The following is a 23,259-nucleotide window of genomic DNA, read 5'->3' on the forward strand; positions in this document are numbered from 1 at the left end:
GCTCCTTGGTTTCAGCCCTCAAGCCAGAACATGGTTTATCATGTCCTGGACACCAGAAGTTTTAGAGTCAATCCAACCATACTGCAGCAACAAGCAATCCATTTTCATCACAGGGGCACTGTTGAGACAACAAACCCCACTCTCTGAGGTGGCTGGAGCCTATTTGTTCCTAGTGTGGAGCCAGTGGAAGGGCACCGGGTGTTTGTGAGATTACTGTCCAAAGGCCCATCAGGTTAATGAAACATTTCCTGCTGCAGTGGAAGTGCTCATGTCTGTTTCTCAGATGGCTTTCAGGTGTACACAGAGCTATCAAAATACTCTGAAACACTTTCAGGAGGTAAGAAAGCACACAGGCTTTTAGGCCAGGTACTCACTTGAATTCTGCGAACCAACACTCCCTCATGTGTCCTCCAAAAACTAAGAGAAAAGAAAGCTTATAATCTTCAGTCAAAGTGCAAATACTGCCAGTGGAGCTCATCAATTAAATAATTCAGAGCAGTACTGCCAGGAAGGGAATGGATCTTTAGCAATGTGACCGATCTGGGCTAGACTCACTTCTGTTGTCCACCACAAATTGATATTATCACGATGAATCTCTTTAAAGCACTTTACATCTATTTCCTGTTTCAAAATGTGGCCTCCAAGACATTCTGCTCCTCCTAGCCTAAGGTGAATATTTCACCCCCTGCAATTAATACTCTTTCTGGAGATTCCTATCTTGTCATGGTCATTTTAAACATCATCATTTTATTAAAAGTTTTCAATCATCTCAGGTGATGAAAAGATATTCATGTGCTTTTTAAAGGTTGTGAGCAGCTCTTCCCTTTTCTAGGCAGAATCGAGCTGTTTGGACATGTGTCCATACAAAATGAATGAGAGGAGAGTATGGGAGGAAGGATTTGCATGATTGATGGGAAGAATTAATTACTTCTAGCCACCCAGCAGTACAGTAATTGATGTCTGGGAGACAGCTGCAAGTGCCACATAATAGCTGTCAGTGTCACAGATGCTCTGAGTGCTTTGGTGTGGAGATAGCACTGTGACAAAGGGATTGGCATGGTGTGAACACACCACCACCATTCTTGGCTGGCAAGCTCCGGCAGGGCTGGCAGCACTGTTGTGCTGTCCCACACAGAAGATGTCTCTGACTGTTCCCTGCATCTGAAAAGATGACTCCAGAAAAGAAAACTGAGAGATAAGAGCAGCAGCAGAGGGACATGAAACATATGTGCCTTTCTACCATATCCTTTCAGATTCCTAGAGGCTAAGGGTTTTTTGGTTTGGTCTTTTTTCTTCTTCTTTAATTTTTTGATGCTGTGGAAACATCTTGGAGAGAGAAAAAAATTCTTTCTGAAGACTGAGGGAATTTTCTAAGGTTCTCACAAGGTATTGAAAGGTAAAAATACCTCATGACTTTATGAATTAGCTCCCATGTCATCCTCAGCACTTTCGGATAGAAAAACAACCAGCACTATGACTTGGATTATTGCATCACACACTTTAGCTTCTGCATTCTTCTGGCATTGGAAGAGACTCCCCAGGGAAGTGATCATAGCACCAAACCTGACAGAGTTGACTCAAGAAGCATTTGGACATTGCTTTCAGGCACATGGAGTGATTTTTGGGATGTCCTGTGCAGCATCAGGAGTTGCACTGAATGATCCTTGTGCTTACATTTAAACTCTGGATAGTCTATGGTTCTACAACTCCATGATTCCATGATTCCAAAATGAGTACTGTGATTCCAGAGGTCAAAGCACTGGCTGTGTCCTCAAGTGACTGGCTCAGGAAAGGAACCCAATTCAGAGTACTAGGAATTAGGGAATTTTTTAGATGTGGCTCTCAATCACTCTTTATGCCTCTTCTGCATGATTGTTTGTTTATTTGCTATTTATCTTCTCCTGACTACAGATTGTGGGCTCACCATGTGGAACAGTCCATCCTTTTTATTCTCAAACTTTTGTTTGGATGGAAATCTTGAATGCTTAGACTCTGGTTTTCCCTTGAAACCTGACTTGCACTCCTGCATATTTTAGAGATGTATTTTGTTGTAATTTTTGACGGTATATCAAACAAATCAGTAATCCTTCATTAGGGATGACACTTCTTGAGGCAGAGCTTGGATCAAAGCAGAATTTTATGTTAATTCTTTCCTGATCTTTAGTTTAGCCATGGAGGGGTCACACTCTAGTTTGATATGATCTCGGAAAACATGATTTACAAAACAAAGCAGCCCATTTGGATGCCTCTACCCTCAGACAAAATTAGTTTGCTCATAAAACCAAATGTTTATTTAGCACTTATTTAAGGTTAATGGAAGATTATTTTTAGAGATAATAATTTATGACATAAACCAAATACAAGAAAAAAAGAATTAAATGATTAAATAGATGCATAAAATGGATCTGATAACATTCCTTTAACATGAATAAGCAAAACTGGTATTAATAATTCACAATCAAAGTGGGTCTGCACTTGTAGAATCCTAATTATGAGCTGAACAACAAGATAAATATTACCTCCCTCTTTTTATATATCTAACTCTTTTAGAAACAAATCACTCAAGATACTTACATGTGTTAATTGACAAAACCATTTTGGAAAACATGTCTGAATACTGACTTCACTCAGTGGGAACTGCTAGGCCCAACCTTTACAGAAGATGGTACTCCCTCCCAAGTGACAGAGTTGTCTCAATACAGAAAAGTTTTCTTGAACTGGGGAAATAGATCCAATACAGCCAATACAGATAATTTCTCACTCCCTGCATGATTTTGAAATTCACAGGATTAGGATGTTTTGCACAAACTGAAGGTTTGGCCCTAAGACTTGTTATTTCTGAAAAGAAATGAAGAGTAGTCTACAGCTGAACATTACCAAAATAGATAGAAAATTTCTCTCCTTCAGAATGAGAAGCCAGCCTGTGTTACCAGTGCACAAAAGCAAACTGTGATTAATGATTCCAAATGGTGTTTAAAAGGAAGCTAAAAGCTTGGTTTTCAAGGCTCCCAGACAAGAAAAGTCTTCATGCCAAAATCTTGGTTAGCTGATCTTAATGTGAAGCAAATTTTGTTGAGAGACAAAAGCTGAGCAAAGTATATTTCAGTAGACAACCTACTATCTCATTCACACATTTTTTAACTCACTCACTAAAGTGATAGAGTCTTGGCACACCAATGATCTCGCATTCTAAAACACAGAAACCATTTAATGTTTTGATTAGTGGGTGATATTAGAGGAATGTTGTAAAACACATCAATTAAACAAAAAAACATTTCACAGAAAAATCTGTTTCAGTACCTCCACTTTGAGTCTAAGTTTAAAAAAGAGCTTTTCATCCATTAGAGAGAGATGAAAAGAATTGGCACATAGATTATTCACAAGGTACATTTTGAGGAAAATTTAATTAAAGAAGACAGCAAGCAAATAATAATAGCTCAGGGTTCAGCATATTGATGAACACGATGAAGCAATTTATGTTCTGCTTTCATTATGTTTGTCTTCCAGACAAAGCTGCTCTTCTTCTCCAAGCAAGAATGCTGCATCTGTGAGCTGCTAAACCATGATCTCCCACCTTTTTTTTTAAAGAGACAGGAGGAGCACACAGCAGGGACATTGAGACCAGTGGCTCTGGAACTTGCTGCACCACAGAGTAGTAGTAAGCACTACTAGTAATGAGTTGTCTTGGTAGTAGGCACTACCAAGAGAGCAGCAGGAAAATCATAACGAGGCACAAAACCCCTGCTTCTGTTCACTGTTGGATTTTTGGCATTACACAGCCATGGATTTCAGTTTCCAGCTGAAAAAGGAAGTAATTATGTATGTGTCCCTTGAGGCTGAGGGCTGGGAGGTTAGAGAAAAAGTTCCTATATAGATAGCTTAGGGGAACTCCTTGCTGGATAGTGGTTGATTAGCTTTGCTCATATAGTTACCAGAAGGGCATTTAGTCACTGAAAGAATGCTTCAGGACAAGCATGCCTGGTTCCATGGATTCTGATGGCTCCACCGGGACAGGGTATTGATTTCAGTGCTGGTGGATCTGCTCTGCCATGTTAGCTTTTGCTCTTTGATTTTATCAGTTCTAGCCCTTCTGGTCCTGTGAGAATATTTCCTCTAGTGATGGATTTTGTGAGTTTCAGGGTATTTGCAAGTCAGCAGGAAGAGTTCTGAAGACATTTCTTTCAAGCCACAATCTTCTTTTAACACATGTAATGATTTTTTAACGACTTTGAAAATTTCAATACATGCTAGTTAAGGCCTGTGCAATGTTAGCAGATTTCTTTTTGCCTGGTATTCGAGGGAATCCTTCAAAAATTCAGTCTGTTTCTCGGAAGCAGCATTCCTTACAGGTTTGTGGTTAACTTTACATTATTGAGATGAATGTCAGCAGAGATTTCCATAGACCAGTTACAAAAACATTGAAAGATTTTGCTATACATTACAGCTTTCAGAAAGGAGACTAAAGTCTATTGGAATTCCACTTAAACCCTCTCAAGTGTCAGTGTGTGATGGCAGAAACCACTTTGCATAAGTGAGGATACTGGCAGTGCTCTAGAGCATAGTGGTGATGAGACCTCATGCATTTGCATGTGAGTGTTGCCCTCTGCCCCTTGCCTAAGAGAATGTGATCACACTTGCCCCTTTTTTGCCCAAAAATTGTCCAAAATCAGACAGATTGCCTTCTGTGTTTCCTTCTCTCCCTCTTCCTTGTACCCAGGCCAGTCCCCACAGACCTTGAGTTAAATATGCCCTAATTTGTCATGGCTCCACTTTAACTTTTCTCCATTAAATGAGTGATGGGGAAATATTGCATCAGAGCCCTGACAAACTGTTCAAGAAGGACACAGCATGATGGCATGATCCATCATACAGAGGTTAAGCAGGACTGGCCTTTTAATTCCTGCCTTTCTAGTTTCATGCTGGCTACAGAGTGGGTGGCTCAGGGAGTGGGATGGAGGTATAGGACATCCTAACAGGCATTTTTCTGAGAAAATCACCATTGGTGAAAGTCTGCTTGGTACAGAAGGGAAACGTTATTTTTTCTTCATTCCTCCAAGCTGCGGTGTTAGGCTATCTAAAACCAGAAGTCTAGCTCAAATCTACAATACTACAACCTGTCCTGCTTGTTTATTGGAGTCATCAGGAGCAATAACCCTCTCTTGCTGTGGATTAGAAAAGCATCTCATAGACATTAATTTCACCTCAGAGATCTAACCCTGTGGATTGTCTAAATGGGACAGATGGAGGTTTTCCAAGGCTGTGTTTCATCAGCCCTGTCATCAGCAGGCCTCCCTGAGACATCACAAGAGGCAGTCTCATGCTCTCTGTTTTGGTAAAAGACAAAAGAATATCGAATTTCTTGAAAATGGTATTGACATGTTTATACATAGAAATTAGACTGTCAGATTTAGTAATAAGGAGATTGCTTTGAAATCATAAAGCTTTTTACCTGTCAGCCTGTGAGAGATACCAGCAGTTTGCATGTTGGAAATACAACTTTAAGTGACACAGAAAGAAGGGAAAATGTAAAATAGCCACTAGCACTGACTGAGTCACTCACATATCTTTGCGTTTTTTACTTACTCTTGTGATGCAGAAGTGGAAATCTTAATGTAGGTATTAGGATGAAGGTCTAGAACTCCAAAATAGCTGTTCTTTGTGACTGATGTCTGCCTTCCAGAAGTAAGCAGTTCCCAGAGATGTAAACCTGCTTAAAAAAAACACAGTGGGATGCAATACACTTGTAAAGGCACAAACAGCCGCAACAAGAATTTGTTTAAACACTTCAAATGAGCAATATCCTTCTCCTGTACCTATACAGTCTGTTTTTTCTCTCAATCCAAAGCCAGTGAAAATCTTCCTACAGGTTTTAGAGCTTCAGACTGGGGCCACAGAGATGGTATCTCCAAGCAAGGAGCCAACCTGGCCTCCTTTCTGCTGTCAATTATTTACATTCAGAGAGGAAGAACTGTCCTGGTGTTCTGGGCCAGGTGCTGAGCCAGGTGCGTTCTTTGACACATATATAAACTTTACAAGTTAAGCACCTAACCTTCAATACTTTTGATTGTGATAGTGTCCTCTATTGCACAGAATTATGGAAAATGTAAATGCTTTACTTTTACAGTGATGTTTAAAATCAGACTTAGGTTTTAAATGTGTAAGGTCTCATTTAACACTAGATAACCATAGATCCACATTTCTAAAACTGAGGAGATCTCCTGATACGTCTCTTATTCACATTTTTTCAAAGTGCATATCTTGAGTCTGATTTTTATTTATAATAATGTTTCTACTCACATGGCTAACTGCAGACTACACTCAGAAAAGAGCTTTAATTGTTGCCAGAATTGTCCTAAAAGACCTAAGAAAAACCAAGAATATGCTATTTCCAGTTCATCCTTGAGCAAATCATTGTACACTTGTGTAATGTATGGCCTTCATCAAAAGTGGTGGAAAAGAAGGATACACTTTGACAAAATTATATTTCTGCTTTCTGCTATCTTTACTCTGAAAGTCATCTTAATGATTTCAGATTAGACATGAATGAATGAAATCATTCATCTCAAGCCAAAAATCACAATTTTCATCTTGAGTTAGTTGATGCCGTAAGAGGCTACCTGGAAAAGAGGCTAGACAGTGTTGAAGGAATAAAGTAGATATTTATTAAAAAAGCCTTCAAAGGACACACCCTGGCCAGTACATCAGACAGGCTACACTCAGATGGACAACGGGTCACAAGTTTTCACACTTTTGTAAGTTTTGGTCCATTTACATATTGGGGTTAATTACCCAATTACAGCTTCAGGTTATGAACTCCCATCCTCCCAGTTTGCTCTCCTCAGTTCACTGTTTTTTATACCTTTTGGGTCTGAAGCTGCAATGGTGTCCCTGGTTCTCGGGCTGGAAAAGGATCATTTTGTCTAACTAAACTGTGAGGAGAACTTGCTAACACTTTACATGAAGTTCAGAGTTACATACCAATGCAGTACAGAATCTGGAAAATATGAAAGCTAAAACTTATGGCATCATAACTTAAGGATAATTAGATTAAAAAGAAAGAAGGACATCATTAACAAGAAGGACAGCATTAACAAAAGCACCTTCCAGTGAATCTTTCCTGCTTTTTATACGAAGTACAATATAAGAAAAAAGTTTGGTGGAAGAAAAGATCATGACATTTAAAGGAAATTTTAGCCAAGTGCTGATTTTTGTGTTATATGGATGCATGATGGATTGCACATAAATGTGCTCCAGAAGCAAAGACCTCTTGAAAAATGACTGCACTATAAACTTGCACAGCTATTACAAGACCTCTCCATTTGGATAGTAAAAGTCTCAGTTCTTAAACCTTCTTGCCTTTAGCATCAGGAAGCCATAAGCAGCTACAAAAAATTGTAAGTTTTATAGTTTCTGTCTATGACTTATTTTTTTTGTCTTTCTCCTTGGCTCCTTCCACAACAATCTGACTGACTACAACATCTTGTGTCTCATTAATGTCAAAAAGCAAAACTCCAAGCACTCTTGTTTCTCGGACTCTTTTTTTATTTATTTATTTTCCCTTTCTTTTCTATGAAACATTTTTGAGGGTCTCATATGCCAGGCCTTTCTTCATCCTCTAATTTTTCCTTTTACTTTTCTTTGTACTTACTCCCTTGGTATTGATCAGATATTTTCTACTCAGTTATATATCTCAGGCTGTATCTCATTTCTAAGGAGATACTGCAAATTTTTTCCAAGTTCATTTTTTGTTGGTATTTGGTGTATGTCTGGTAACTACCTAGAAATCTCAAATTTAGCAATGTTTTTATAATATAGCTGCATTTCCCACAGACAAAATACTACACATGACTTTGCTGTTTAATTCAGAGAGTGCTGATACTTTTTCCATGACCTGGATGCAGACTTCATCTTGTATAGATTTGTTTTTAACCTGAGACAGCAGGCAATAAGATATAAACAGCCCCCAATTCTCAGTAGATACTACTATAAAAAGCATATGGGAAGAAAATGCTACTTTTTTTCCCCAACACTAACATAAAACTTGCAAAGCACAGGGTACTCCTTTATTTAAAGACCATGCAACAAAATGCAATAAGCTAGAAGGCGTAACATCTTCCAGGGTTTGAAATCAATGCATTAAACCCTGTTTAAGTTGTAGCCCTTTTCAGCCAAAATATTTTTCGTTTTCTCCTATGGCCTCCAATCCATGAAAATGATTTAAAGCACAGATATGCAAGCTGTTATGTAAAATATCTGCATTGGAATGGAAATTCTCTGAATGGCAATATCACCTTTGGCAATGTTTCGGCTAATTTTCATCAATAAAAATGAGTAAGCCTATTTTGCTGCAGAAAGGACACATCTGCTCACTGGCTTAGCATCTTGGTGTTGAGGTGACAGACTGAAATACGTTGTTTTGGAGATAGAGTTCAGCAAGAATTAAATAAAAAGCATTCAGGAGAGCATCTTCATAAAATTGATACACTTCTTTCACCTTCAAGAAACAAAAACAACTGATGAAGGCTGCATTTCACACAAGGCATACAATGCAATTTTCATACTTGTTCAATTCCAATAAGAAACATGAATGTCCACTTTCCAGGGAACAAATTGTAAATGTGTCAGCTGAGGCCTTGAGAACATCAATGAATTACAGTAGCATGAAATACCTGCTTTAAAATATTTCTTTATATTCATCCATCTCTTCTTGGATTTTTAGGTGTGTGACTGTAAATTGTCTGTTCTGCATATTAGGTTCAGATTTCTGGAAGTGAGACCTCTTCCTTAAGTAACTGCAAAAAGGAACACGAACACAAAACGCAGATCTGATGTAAAAGAATAAAGTTATAATTCCTTGAAACACAAACATGGGCCTTATTTTGTTTTTCTATGTATTTTGGTCTGATCTCCAGAAGTAGATTTGTTTCTGACTGAAGATGTAACTGGCAGATTCCCTTTCTTATTGACACTGAACATCACACAGGGACAACCACATTACTTGGAAATTACCCAATGTGTATTCCTTTCTATCTCTAGTATCTGTCATTTTTTGGAAGCCTTCTATTGACTAGTAATTTGTGAACTATTCTCCTTGGTATTTAAAAATGCATTTTAAGTCAGGAGAGAAAATGTTGATGTGGACCATTTAGGGTCAAACTCAAGTGGCAGGCATCAATTATTTCACCTGAGATTTTTGAAGTGCTTTGCCAATTACTGGCCATATTTTCCCAGGATGAAGAGCTCCACAGTACATCAGTCTTAGTAAGAAATTAGAAACCATAAGAATCCCATTAAGTCCCTACCTAGCTCTGTCCTTGCTGGTCCTCACATGCCTTTTTTCTGTAGTCCTGAAGCACACAGGACACAAGAGGGGAGCTAAAATGATGCTACTGATAAAATACAAGTGTTTTTAATTCTGAGTATCTCTGACAATGGCTTTTTTTATTGTGTACTCTCTAAATTTTAAGCTTTGCTTCTAAACAAAACATGATGATACTTGCACATGCCACCTGAAAGTGTTAGAAAATCTCCTTTCCTACCAAACCTTCCTAGGGCCACAGGGATATATTGCCTGGCTTCTAAAAAACCCTAGCCTAGTTTAGGAAAACAAATTGTACAAGTTTCTTCTACTGTTCCCCCATTTTTTTTCTTTTTCTTCTAATCTACTTCCAAAAATATCAATAAAATATCTTTTTGTATGCCTGAAGAAACTTTTAGAGTTTTGTCCACATTCTCTTTATGTATAAGAAAGTGAAAAGTACGTACATCCTTGAACAATAAAGTACACACTTGGTTGCAAGAGAACGTTAAAGAAGCTGCACATAGAAAACTTCTGTATGATTTTAAATCACACAAACAGAGCATGAACCTCAAGGCTATAGTGATGTTATTACTATATAAAACAAAATTGAAATAAAGAGGCAAAGCTGACACTGTATTTATAAAAATAAAATTGCTCGCAAGTTTTCCCACAATACTTTGTTGCATCATGCAACAACATCGCCTGAGAGCAATCAGTACTTTTTCAGCCCAGAGTGCACAACAAAAACTTGAAGCACACCAAAGACAAGGGATGGGCCTCTGCTTGGCTCCAGGAAGCATTTCTTTCCTGAAGAGGGTCCAGGGACAAAGACCAAACTGAGTGGAGGGTCCAGGGTTATATAAGGGTAAGAGGGGGTGGCTCAAAGCGTCAGGGTCCAATGGGAATGGGTAAAAGTGGTGCAGAGGTGGGGTTAGGAGCAGGAACCACCAATAGGAAACCAGGGGCAGAGGACTGCAGCAAACCGGGGCCAATGGGGATTGAGGGGAGGGAGAACATTCTAAGAGGTTTACAAATAAGGTAAACGGGGTGGCATAAACTTGACAAAGCAATGGGAGAACAAATTTAGCTGTACATTGGCATATAATTGTGAAGATCTGTGGGAGGGAGGCCTTCTCTTACCCCAGCCTCAGGAGGTGTAACTTGTTGCCTCCTTTCCAAGATTGGGGTAGATTTTAGTTATAGGCCCCTGGCCCTTCCATAATACTTCACTGTCTTGAAAGCACATCTTTTGTGATAAAATATTCTGGTAATAAAAACAAATACTGGAACAGGTTTCCCAGAGAAGTTGTGGATGCCCCATCCCTGGAAGTGTTCAAGGACAGTTTGGATAGGGATCTGAGCAACCTGGTCTAGTGGGAAGTGTCCCTGCCCACAGAAAGAAGGTTGGAATGAGATGGCCTTTAATTTCCATTCCATCCCGGACCATTCTATGACTCTAGAACCTTGTCATGACAAGCATCAATATGGGAGAATGTAGAGAAGGTGGGAAAAGGATCACTGATGGCTTTTATCTATGTTTATGTCTGTCAAAAGCTACTGCAATCCTCACTCTGCTCAAAGTGAAGTCATTCTGAAACTGTTCTGGCATAATTGCTGTTACATAACACACACAGAGTTCATGTTAACCCCAGCTTTGAACATGATAGTAAAGACCCTTACACAGACCTTTCCAGCACTGTTTATGCTGACATTAAATTTCCTATGCATATTTTTGCTGTAAAAAGCACCACATTTTCTGTTACTGTTTTCTTTCTCGTATTGTTGATAAATGTAATGCTTGTCAGAGAGGTGTGTGACAGCCCAGAGAAAAGAGCAAGATGCTAGAATAGTTACAAACCCCTGTCAAAATTGCTTCTTTATGTAACATCAATGCCACTGGCTGTCATGCTTTTAGAGGCCACCCTTAAATGTCACACTGAGAGATGAGTAGTATGGTGGAAGGGGCAGTGAAATTTCTGCCAATAAAATGCAACTTTCCTGAGGGACAACAGCAGGGATTTGAAAGGTGGCATACACAAAGTTACTATTATATTTTTCTCTTTTTTTTTTAATTAAAACCCTTCACACTCTCAAAACCTCCAGACCAGCATGTGTGGATAAAATAAGTAATTATTGCAAAAGAATGTGATTAGTCCTTTAGGCAGAAACTATGATGTTTAAACATCATAGCATTTAAAAAACTAAGTCCAGAGGTCAAGTTTTATGTATGTGTTTATAACATAGAGCAGAGCAGGTTGTTGTGCCCAGGCAAGACTCTTGGCACAACATTTAGACATAGTGGTGCTGAATGTAGTAATCTGTAGGTAATAGTTTCTTTCTGAAGGAGCATTAACCTTGGAATACTTGGTTTTTTGCATTGCATCTGGTTAAGACTCTGATAACTCTTAGCAGCACTGTGAAGGAAGGTCTAGACTCTGGTTTAGACCCTCTGCCAGAAATTATTTCTCCTGTCATAGCACAGCCTGCCCTGGTTTCATGATCAATTTTCATTTAATATCAATGTAATAATTGGGTTTCTCCTCCATGGAGACAAGACTCTCTTGTCTCCATGACAAGAGAGATATCACCTCTTAATAAGAAATAACTGCATATCCTGGCCTATGCTTTAGATTCTATTTTTGGATATTAGTTTCAAGACTGGTCATGTTGTTTTCATTAAAAAATTATCTATATTTTACCTAGCTCATAATTCCATATGGCAGTGTGGATTTGAAACTAAGATATGCAGTGAAAACATAGGTCCTATAATGAAAATATAGTCTCATCAACAGAATGGAAATTATGGCATTTTTGTGTGGCTTTCAAACATGCAAAGTGACAGGAATACATTTTTTCCGTATTTTGGTTCTCTTTTACCCAGTGTGCACTGCTTTTCCAGAGAATGAGAGTTTTCTTCCTGGTTGTTTTAAAATTGGGCTTTTTTTGATTCGGTTTGGTTTGATACAAGATCTCTCTGAGAAGCAGTAAGAAATGCATCTTTGTTTTCCAGGTGTTAAATACAGTCATAGTGAGGGAGAGAGATGAAAGGAATTTGAAAGCATTTTTATCCCCTGAGAGTTGAAATATCTGATCTAAATCTTTTCTTATTCTAAATATATTAGATTATCTTGTCTGCACTGGAAAATGAAGGATCTGTTACATGCCCTTGCTATATTGTCTAAGTAAATGAGCTCTCTAAATCATCCAGGAAAATCCACTTCATGCTGTGCTGACATGAGTTAAACTGAGATATTAGGTCTGTACTGCCCTGATTTTTATATCTGTGCAAAAGATTGATTTAGAGGGGAGTTTTAGAGAAGTTACAGGTCGCTTGGCACAAGATCCCAAATAACCCTTAGGATCTGGACCAAATACCATTCCAACACAAATTCCACATTGATACGAAGGAAAACACAGCATCCTGGTGTAATAAAGGGAAATTATTCGTGCTAACTAAATTGTAACTATTTGGGAAGTTATTATTAACAGCAATCAAGGGAATTAGTGTTACGAGGCACATGTAACCCTTTACAGATGTTACATGTTAAAATTAAGATACAGGATGTAGTTTTGAGATAAGTAACGTCCTAAGACAAAATCGACCTTGAAATGGACAAAGTTGGAGCGACTTTAGGCATAGGGCCTGAAAATTATAAAATGTAAGACTAATTAGTGGAACATAATGCTTACTTACATTACACAACGCTTAGTACACATGTGCAACCTGTAAGGCCATCCAGAGGACAATGAGGATGAGTGTAAGCCTTCATCCAAAAGACCACCAAAAGACTGAGGACCCCCTAGCAACAAGTGAGGCATGCACCATGAAGAGCAGTGATGTAAAATTAAAGAATCGGAAATAGGAGGAGATTTATGGGAAACATTAATGAATATGTATAAGCATATAGTATATAAGTTTGGTTTGAATGACTTTGTTTTGTATGTGAGGTAGGGTGAGAAGCCCTCCCCATACCCCAGTCGGTTTTGCTTGTGCTTTAATCATGCTTAATTACTGGCAAGCTATGTTTATATACATATATATATATGTATATGTGTGTGCATGTGTGTGTATATGAATATATGTACTAAATGGTACTCTTTTAATAAATTATATTCCTTTTATACCAAATTGTTATTCAATCCACTAAATTGTATTCTTTTATTAAATTGTATTCTTGTATTCAATTCACTAGATTGTATAATTTTTTTTCTTGTTATTAAATTGCTATTAATTAAATAGACCTAGTTGTTAAAATTCTAATTTCATTTATAACACTGGGTAGCTGAGTTCTCTGGCTGGAGCCCACAGATATAGCAGTGAGAAAATCAGCCTAAGCCTTTTCTGGTTTCTGGATTGAACTCACACTAATGCTGATTAATTTTCAATTTAGAAAAGAAAATGTTCAAATTGATTTCACAAAAGATTCTAGCTTTCTGTGGAAAATTCAGAGGATTTTGTTTCTGTTCAAGAAATCAAATGACCATAAATTTTACCTGCATTTTTATAGTAAAAAGTGGTAGAAGAAAGCTTTGAAGAGTGTCACAAGGAGTTACTGTACATATGTACATACATGCAGAGTTGTTCTTCCAAGGCAGAAGTACTTCATCATGAGATACAGAGTTGATGGGAAAAAAACATGATGAGATGCCATGAGAGTCAAAATCTAACCTTCAGGACAAAAACTCATGGGAAAGTCCTTAAAATACTTCAGAGAAGATCTATATAGAAATTAGCTGAAACAATCAATGTTTTCTCAGCCTTGTGATTGTTGGGGGAAGTTTAGAAATGAGCAGGGCTGGAAACAAAATCTGCTGTGCATTTCAACCATTCTGCTATTACAGAGGATCTCTGAAATATCCAAGTCATGAAAGACTGCCAGCAATGAGATACCAGTGAAGGGATCACATCACCTGATAAAAATCAAAGCCTTCTGTCACTGTCATAATTGTCATTGAAACTGGCATGGCTGTATTTAATCCTTATGAGTTTCCTCACTCCTCAGTTCTAAATTGCCATTTTTGCCTTTCCTACCGAAGCTAAAGGCACTCTGAACCTTGTGCTTTGTGCAGTGAGTTATGAGACATTTTAAATTATGGTGTATTGAAGAATAGTTTACCTCTGGCTCTCACAGATTTGATCTGAGATTTGTTCTGTAAGCTGCAGTAGAGTGAGAAATTTGCAGCTTAAAAGGATTGAGTTGTATTTATGTTCTGACTTATCCTCAACTGTAATAGACTGAGGAATGTTTTATCTTTAACACTTGCACTTTGCTCTGAGATTTGCACCTTTTAAAGGGGACTGAAATGGTGCTTGTGCCTTCTCTCTCTCTGATAAATGACTTGAGTTTCTGAGATCTTAAATGAGTGCCACAGTGAAGAAATGTTAAAAATTAATAGCATGTAATTCCCTGAGGCACAAATAAGATGCTGACCTCTTTTCATTCAATATGCATTGATAGAAGGAGTAACTTGGAAAGGGAAATGCAGACTGACCTTAATTTGAGGGATGATGTGCTGGCGAGGGCCCTCTGTCTGCCCTCTCAGTGGAGGTAGGGGATGGAGACTGATGCTGCACCAAAGATACAAGAGTTATTGATGTGTTAGGAACTACAGAAGCACCTGAGAACAACCACATAGGAATTCAGGCTTCTCCTCCCTAAGGGGTGGAAAGAACTGGAGTGCCTCTACACCAATGCATGCAGCATTTGCAACACACAGAGGAAGTTCAAATTCATTGTGGAGTGGGAAAGCTTGGAAAGCAATCACAGAAACACAATCACAGAAACACAATCACAGAAACACAATCACAGAAACACAATCACAGAAACACAATCACAGAAACGTGGTGGGATGACTCACACAACTGGAGTTCTCAGAGGATGGCTATAAACCCTTCAGGAGAGATATGCAAGGAAGAAGAGGAGGTGGGGTAACTCTGTATGTTTTGACTGTCCAGAGCTCGATGATGGTGATGAAAAGTTTGAGTCTTTATGGGTAAGAATCAGGAGAAATTTCAACAAGGCAGCATGGTGGGAGTCCGGTACAGACCACCCAGCCAGGAAACAAGGCAGACAAAGCATTCACCTACAGAAGATGATAAATGACCCTCAGAAAATGTTGCTGTCATTCTGCCACAATATGGAAGACTAGAAAATTGTGAGAATTATTTTCTTGCTGTGTCTGCACATAGTAACTGATGTGACTTTTTTTACATATGCAACATTTAGAGGTCAACATAGTGCTTAATGGAGGATGTAGCTGAAGATAAATCAAGTAATTCAGCAGTGTTAGTTGCTTTTGTGCACCTTGAAGCTCTGACAAAACTGCACAGGTAAATCTCTTGCTTTTCCCTGTGCTTTCAGGAGCTTTAGATAGCTCTGACCATCATTTTATGACTGGAAGGTGGATGCAGGGATACATATAATTGTCTTACAATCCATGCTTTTCATCATCCATTTTCTTCAACCTACAGCTGCATTAGCAAAAGAATTTGTATGCCTGTTAAGAGCAAACAATGGACTTTTTGTCCAGATTAAAACTGTTAACGTAATACAGAGCCCCTGCCTTGGCAAGTATGTGTAGGAATGATCCTAAGTTCCACTTCAGATTTGGCCATTTGCTCTGATTTGCTTTCTATGTTCAAATAAATACAAAAAGCTGTGATAATTAGGTGACTTTTTCCCACTATTACTGCAAATCTGGGTTAGCTGGGTCTGTGGACTAACAGACCACATGGCCAGAAATGGTGACGAGGTCTTAAATGTCACTTAGCTAATGAATGCCATAATTATTTCCAGAAGATAAGAAACCTCATGAAAGAGGGGGCCATGAGAATCTCCATTAAATATTGCCTGCATTAAACATTTACATAGCAACCATACTGCTGAGGTAAGGAGTGAAAATGAAAGGATTTGCAGGCCTTTGTGATTGTGACAGATTATCTGAGAGTGTTATCATCTGATCAGGCATTCCCATGTTGTCCTAAAAAAATACCCTTAACTTTTAAAAGGCAGATCCTTTTGCTTCTTTCTTGTTTCAGGTGTCAGACACATAAAATCATGGAGTCTGTCATGTATCATGCTACGACATGAAAGATCATTAAAGTTTTCCAAGACAGTCCCAGGCTTTGAAAGGAATTCCAGTTTCCAGGAGGTGTTCAAGGCACCCAAATATGTTGGCTTTTGGTCTAAAATGTTTACTGGCAGTGATGTGTAGTGGTATATGTTCGCCAATTTGAGTTTCCTGGCCAACATACCAAATAATGTGGTAGGTTTAGCGCTGGCTAAAATCACCAGCGCACTTACTCATTTCTTGCTGTGAGATATGGATTAGGAGGAGGGCAAAACAGGTTCAAAACTTAAAAGGTATGAAGAAAAGTTTATTAATAGAACTAAAAGAAGCATCAGAGTAAAAAGCATCAGAGTAAAACTTTCAGAACACTTTTTCTCCCCCTGCCTGACTTCTTTCCCAACTGACAATGTAGAGACAAAATCTTGGATTTTAAATCAGTTATTGTTTCTACAATAGTCTACAATAGTTAATCAGTTCTTGTAGGGAGAGGAGCTTTCTCTTGCCATGCCATAGGGACTTCTAGACAAGAAACAGTTCTCTCATGGCTTTTCATTTCCACGAATAGCAGCTGCCCAGGGGAAAAAAAAACTGCAATTGTGAAACTCCTCCCATTTTCACAGCCATCCCACAGCTGGGTAAATGGGCCATATCAATTTATGGGGTATTATTTTAAGGATGAGGTGTTCAAAGGCAAAGATTCTCTTCATCTATCTCTGTGATCATCTTCATCTCTGGGAACAGAGGTCTTCTCTCCCTGGGAGAGAAGAGTCTTCATCACTCTCTCTGTTCAAGCTTCTCATGAGATCACAGTCCCTTCAGCATCTATTTTGCTTCATTATTGATACCTCTGCTCACATCTACAGTTTGAACACTTCATATGCCCATACTTTCTCATGAATTAAAAGGGATATTTTAGTGTATCATAGTCCATCTCCATGGCCCTACCAAAAGAACTTTCAGTCTCAATACTAGGGCATCTCCTCATTATCCTTCCATCTGAGACTTGACTCCTTCTTTACTGACCTTGGTGTCTTCATGTTGTTTTCTATGTGTCGTCAGTCTGTCCTTTTCTCGCTTTTGAGAGAGGATCAAGGTCTGCAGGTCTCATCTGTGCAGTGAAAGGGTGAGTATCTCTCCCAGGCCTGCAGATGTTCATGAGCAGTAGCTGAAGCAGTCACAGCATTGAATTTCAGGCTGTGCCGGGCCCCAACCTCTGCCCGGCAGCCACTGGGAGGGGTGTGGGACCTGTCCCAGCCTGGGGCCGCTCCCGGGGCTCAGCAGACCCCTGCTCAGCATGGACTGATGGCAGGGGCTCGGTGTTATTGAGATATTAGCAGCTGTGAGCTGGCCCAGCTTCATCCACCGCCCTGTGGCCTCCTGGCCACCACCCAGCCACCGCTGGGGCCCAGCCCAGCCCTCCCAGGCCCCGGGTGGGCCAGCCTCTCCAGAGCTCAGTTACCTTTTGAGGCTGGAAGAAAGAGAGAGATTTCCTGGGCTTGCCTGTTTTTAAAATGTGAAATGCACAGAGGTGGACACAGCTTCTAAATGGTTTAATAAGATGTCAACTCTCAGAGCTAGCCAGCTATTGTTTTTTTCCAGGCACAGAGGAAGCCCTTCTCAGCTTCTCTCAGGAAAATCACTTCCATGGGTGGTTTCTTTCTTCCTTACTAAATATCAATTAATGCAAAACCAGGACAGATGTCAGTGGTCCGGGTCAACCAAGAACAAGCTGCTCAATAGAACAAGTGGTCAGAAGGCAAGGAGGTCAATGACCATCCTATCTCTAGTGCACACAGCAAATACTATTGAGCCTTGCCTTGTGTTTCCAGGTTGCTGAAGGCTTTTGAGAGCCAGGTCCAATTGTGAATCAACAGGATGTGATGATTCCATCTGAGAGAGCCAGTTTAGTTCCTGGGGGATTTGCTTCATTTTAGGAAAACAGAACAAACCACCAAAAAATTGCTCAAGACCCCGCTCTCCCTTTCTAAGAAAAGCAGGGAAGGCAGAGAGACAGCTGCAGGAAATTGGGAAACATTTTTATACACAGAAAAAAAGCCAGGGAAAAAAAAGGAGGGAGAGAACCTTACTGCAGGGATGTTTTTTGTAGATGAAAATGCAAAGAAATGGTGCTTAGGGTGTTCTTTTCTTGAGAAGAAAATTAAATTAATCTTGGTATTTTAAAGCAAAGACTTGCTTGTTATTTATAGATTTTCGAGGGAACTTGTGCCATCACAGATCTCTGTGAGTCCTTGGAGAGTGTGGTTTTGGAAGGTAGAATTTTCTAAGTGAAATGGCTGCTTTAGAGTTTGATACTAATTTACAGGGAGGAATTTACTGTCAATCCAAAAAGAAGAGGTAGGTGGGATGAATGCAAGCATGGGGATTTATTTTATTTCATTTAAGAGGAGAAAATGCAGGATAATTAAAGTTAAGATTAAGCATTTGGGAGGGTGTTAGAAAAAACTATTCAAAAATGAAGGTATCACAGCAGAAGAGTGTACCGCAGAATAAAGTTTGTCTTCACAAGGGTCAGTAAAGGAAAAGGCAAAGAGAATACTGGGAATGAGATAAGTGAAAGCTCAAACATGGGGCAGGAAGATTTCTAAGGTTTTTGGGAACTGTTTTTTATCATCAAGAATGGACTGAGAGTCCTTCACCTTGCCTCAAAAGAGGATTGGACTTGGAAGGTCCTTGCAATTTCTGTTCCAGTTTGCCTTTCTCTAATCTATGTAAAAAATCAGGATTTTTGCCATTAAACCACAAAACAGGAATTAATCATTGTCCTTCTAACAAATGAAGTATTTCTTGATTTTTAATAACATGCATTTTCTTCTGAAGATAGCAATCCTTGACTGAGTGAATTTCTGAAAGTATGAATCAGTATGTTCAGTAAAAAGTACATATTTCTGAGGCAGGACAGGACTCATAGCTTTGAACAGAAAATACTTATCAAGTCAGATAGGAGTGAAAATTGATGCCTGTTGCTTCTTGTCAGCACTTGTGTGGCAACTACCTGCCATTCACTCATGTCCAAATGGAAATACTTTTCAAAGAGGGAATGCAAAGTGATGATGGTGCCCAGCTTGAATTCACAGTAAGAGAAATTTTGCTCCAAACCCCGAGTTCTTCCTGCTGAGATCACTGAGTTGTTTAATTATGCTGATGCACACATTGCCTCAGCATTTAATCTTTTCCATGACATCCTTTAACAAATAACTTTTCCCAGTCAATGAGGAAAGCAAATAGACACTGCCTTGCCTTTCATGTGTTTTGCCAGTTTCAGTCATCTATATCATATTCCATTATGTCTCTATTAGCCTTCCTCTCTGTGCCTGTTTTCCTGCTCTGAAGAAGCATCTTTACTGTCTTCTTGGATGTATTTGGGTGTAAATGTCTAAATATGTCTAATCTCATAATTAAATGAACAAAATTTTCATTCATAACTAGTCATAACATTAGAGTGTCTTAACAAAACGTGAGCTTGATTTTGGATCTCTCTCCCCATGTAGACACCAGCTTAGGATTTTGTTTCTCAGGCTCATGTTTAAACAATCCCTCTTTAGTGCTAATTCTGGTCTACAGAATATCCCTTTTACAAGCACGAGACAATCAGTAACATTTCACATGTCATGCCTGTGTAAGAAAATTTCAGTCCTGCTCCAGTTCCCTCTTGTAAACCTCTTCTTTGGTGCTCTCCTTCCCTTCTTCCTACAACAAGACATGAAGGAGCAAGATCTCACTCTCAAAGCTTTGTTGTCATGTGATTTTCTTAATGAGTTTGGGGTCTTGAGTTTTCCTTTTTCCAAGAAAACTGCCTGTCGGGTGTTTGCCATAATATTTCACCAGGAATCATTTAAATATTTTTCTTCTAAAATGTCTAAGCCCAGGAAGATTAAATAATTGAACCTGTACTACAAACAAGATTAAAGGAGATTATTTGTTGGGGGATGGCCTAATGGAATGAGGAATTTGGAGTATGGAATTTGGGATATGGTTTGTCAATTAGTGTAGAATTTTCTAAGTATTTCTTTTCCAGGACTGAAGAGCAGCCTAAAATAGCTGCGATCATGATATCGGTTTAATTATTTGACATCTGTAATTATTTCAGTGCTCCTGTACATGTTCAGACATGTACATATGTACACACAGAGTAATATTTTACTCAACTTTTTAGAAGATAGACGCTGATACCAACGTGGAACATTCTAAGAAGAGACTTAGTTCTTCAGCTAATTCTTCTCTTCAATGTATGAAAATTGTTGTTTTAATTTCACTACAATCTGTTCCTTCCCCAAGTGGAGTCTATGTATTGTGTTTCATTGTGGTTTAAATGTGAAAAGATTGAAGTGTTTTATACTGTTAAGATAATTTGAATCAAAGGAAAGGTAAAGAACATCTTAGAAGATGTTTCATGTGTTTTAATTTAGAGTCCAACTAGTAAGTTGACTTGGAAATTCTTCCTAATGAAATTCCTTTGACAGTAGGCTTTTCTGAGTGTCCAGCAGACTTTTTTCATTACCAGATGCAGTCAATTTCTATCCTCTCAATCAATGCTGGGGTGGTTTGTGCTTTGAACCACATGATTTTAAAGACTCTTATCTTGTATCCCATTACTTCAGATTCTTTGGACATGCTTAGTCCTGTGGAATTTATAAATTAAATTCCAAGCAAATATATTTTTATAAATTTACTTTGTAATTAAATTCCAATTACAGATTCTGCAAAGGCTGAAACTACAGGTTCTGCAAATGCACCAGTATTGCAAGTTTCTGATTGTAGCTCTTCTGCTACAGCTTGGCACATTCTTCTCCCACCAGTATCTCCTGCTCAGACTCCCATCACCAATTAGTTAATTTTCTACTTTTTTAGTAAGCCCTCCAAACACTATTTCATCTAGAATTATTGCTACTATAGCTACACTAACATAGTATGCTTTAGCTCAAGATAATATCCAGGGGCTCACAGGCTAAGATCTGTCAAAAGCAGGCACTGAACACCGCCCTTTTTGCTACCAACATTTGCCTGAAAAAAGGTACAATCTGCATTTATTTTTGAAGTGAGCTGTGTATCAGATTTACTGAAGCCATTCTACTTTTTTCTGCCAAAGCTACATGAAAACTTTTGGCCAGTCAACTTTAAGGGACAAGGCTTTTTTTACATGCTGGCTTTTCAGTTGCTCACTGCTGGGAGGTGCAGCTGAAATCTCTGTTTAGAAGTTCAGCAATTATCCATCACGCTCTTTACTCTTTGAATTGAAGCTGGAGGCTTCATTTTACTCGTAGCAACACAACTGTTTTATCTCGGCCTCTGCTGAGCGTTTTAAACTGTTTTTGTTGGTTTCTGGTAGGCTAAGGGTATCTCTAGTTGTGCTCTGAATAATAGCATTTTCTCCAAGCAGGTTTGCCCAAAGGAACATGGCGTTGGTTCTTTATTGTTAATTGAATAGAGTTCATGTTGTGGTAATTGGGGTTTCTCTCAAAGGCTGCTAATGATAAAAGGGACTATTGATAATAGATTTCAGCAAGGTTTTGACCAGGTGTTCTATCATTTTCTCACAGATTTACAACCTGTATTATTATCAAATACTTAAATTAAAACATCTCAACAGCTTCTAAAAATGCAAACGTAGTAAAAGGGAGTCAGAGGAAATACAGCAAGAAGGACAATGTGACTTTTATGATTAGATGAGTTGCAAACAACAGTTGCCATTCATAATGACAGGCAATCATACCACACTTTATGCTAGTTACACACGTCAGCCTCTTCCAGCTCATTGTGGATTTTAATGTTTAATTAGATCAGCAATTAATTATTCATTAGAGAAGAGGGAAATTCCAAATTTTTATCTTTTGAGAAATTCCCATGTTTCAGTGTGAATTTTTATGCTAAATTGATATGAAAGGATCATATTACTCAGAGACAGGGCACCAGGTTTGTGACATGAGTTTTTGGAAGCCAGCCAGAGTATTATGTCCAAACCCACAAAAAATGCTTTGCTACACAGTGGAGTCTGGATGTTGTACCAATATCAGCCTGAAATTTATTACCTGTGGAAGCTAAGAAGGAACATTTTGCTTCTTATGAATAGGAGATTTTACTTCTGAGATTGTTTATTATTTTACCCCATGTGAAGCCCTCTGGTCTGATTGTGGCTGTGACAGAAAGCAGATGGTGCTCCTAGGGAACGCCGGTTGTCCAGTGACAATATCTCAGTTCTGTGTGGCCCTTTCCTCTGGTGTACTGTGACTGAGGCTTTTCAGGATGATGTTTGATGGTTTTCCAAGTTATCTGGTGTGCTGTGTCTGAAGGGACTGGATAAACTAATGGGCCTGAAAAATGTGAAAAACTGAACCTTAAAAATTGTCTCTAACAGATGCAGATGGACAACCCAGGAAATGGGGTGTAAAAGAATACCCAACCCAGGAAAAGGGGTTAAAAAAATCCTTCATCCTGGTAGCTACTGACTCTTGCTATGGATGCTTATAAGGAATAACACAATGCAGCCATTGTCAGTCCTTCTCCCATTCTCTTGAAGCTCATTTGAATGAACAAACCTCAAAACTGTGAAAAATCTGGAAAAACTGAATTTACCTTTGACAGTCTGCCAAGGCCTACAGTCTTAAAAACTTCTAAAGGTTCCAAAAGTATGTAAGTTTTAAGACCCTGAAGCAGAATCAGAGTGCAATTTTGGGTTGGATTGCTACAGCATTTCCAACTATTATTTCACACTGCAAACAGATTCCTACTAAGGTCAGTAGGCCTTGTGCATCTAGTTCAGGAATTCAGCTGCAGGTACACTGGAGCATCACAGCAAACAATCAGCAATCAAGCAATCATTGTATATAATTTTCCACTGAAAAGTAGTTCCTTCCCCTTCACATGCTTCC

The 23,259-nt window shown here is 38.8% G+C and overlaps 2 long non-coding RNA genes across 9 annotated transcripts in view; one reads left to right on the plus strand and one right to left on the minus strand.

Annotated features, from left to right (window-relative positions):
• The window catches only part of LOC111928804 (uncharacterized), a 55,496-nt gene extending 37,510 nt beyond the window's left edge, over nt 1–17,986 (minus strand). For 3 of the 4 annotated variants that reach the window (XR_015287005.1, XR_002864321.2, XR_015287004.1), the window contains exons 1-2: nt 17,396–17,986; nt 5,584–5,707 (exon numbers count right to left, since the gene is read on the minus strand). This is a non-coding gene — a long non-coding RNA (uncharacterized LOC111928804). Of the gene's footprint in view, nt 1–5,583; nt 5,711–17,395 lie in introns of all 4 variants that reach the window. The other variant, XR_015287002.1, reaches the window with a different exon arrangement.
• LOC111928806 (uncharacterized) lies at nt 127–8,866 on the plus strand. 5 transcript variants are annotated; one of them, XR_002864324.2, is made up of 4 exons: nt 169–337; nt 3,508–3,658; nt 5,867–6,002; nt 8,755–8,866. It is a non-coding gene; the product is annotated as an uncharacterized LOC111928806 (long non-coding RNA). The 5 variants fall into 5 exon arrangements; XR_002864323.2 differs by lacking the exon at nt 169–337 and adding an exon at nt 1,097–1,396 and having other exon boundaries at nt 5,846–6,002; XR_002864322.2 differs by lacking the exon at nt 169–337 and adding an exon at nt 1,097–1,396.
• Nucleotides 17,987–23,259: the final 5,273 nt, after the last annotated feature.

The sequence above is a fragment of the Cyanistes caeruleus genome, chromosome 5, assembly GCF_971803275.1.
Source record: "Cyanistes caeruleus chromosome 5, bCyaCae1.hap1.1, whole genome shotgun sequence".
In the NCBI taxonomy this organism is placed as follows: domain Eukaryota; kingdom Metazoa; phylum Chordata; class Aves; order Passeriformes; family Paridae; genus Cyanistes; species Cyanistes caeruleus.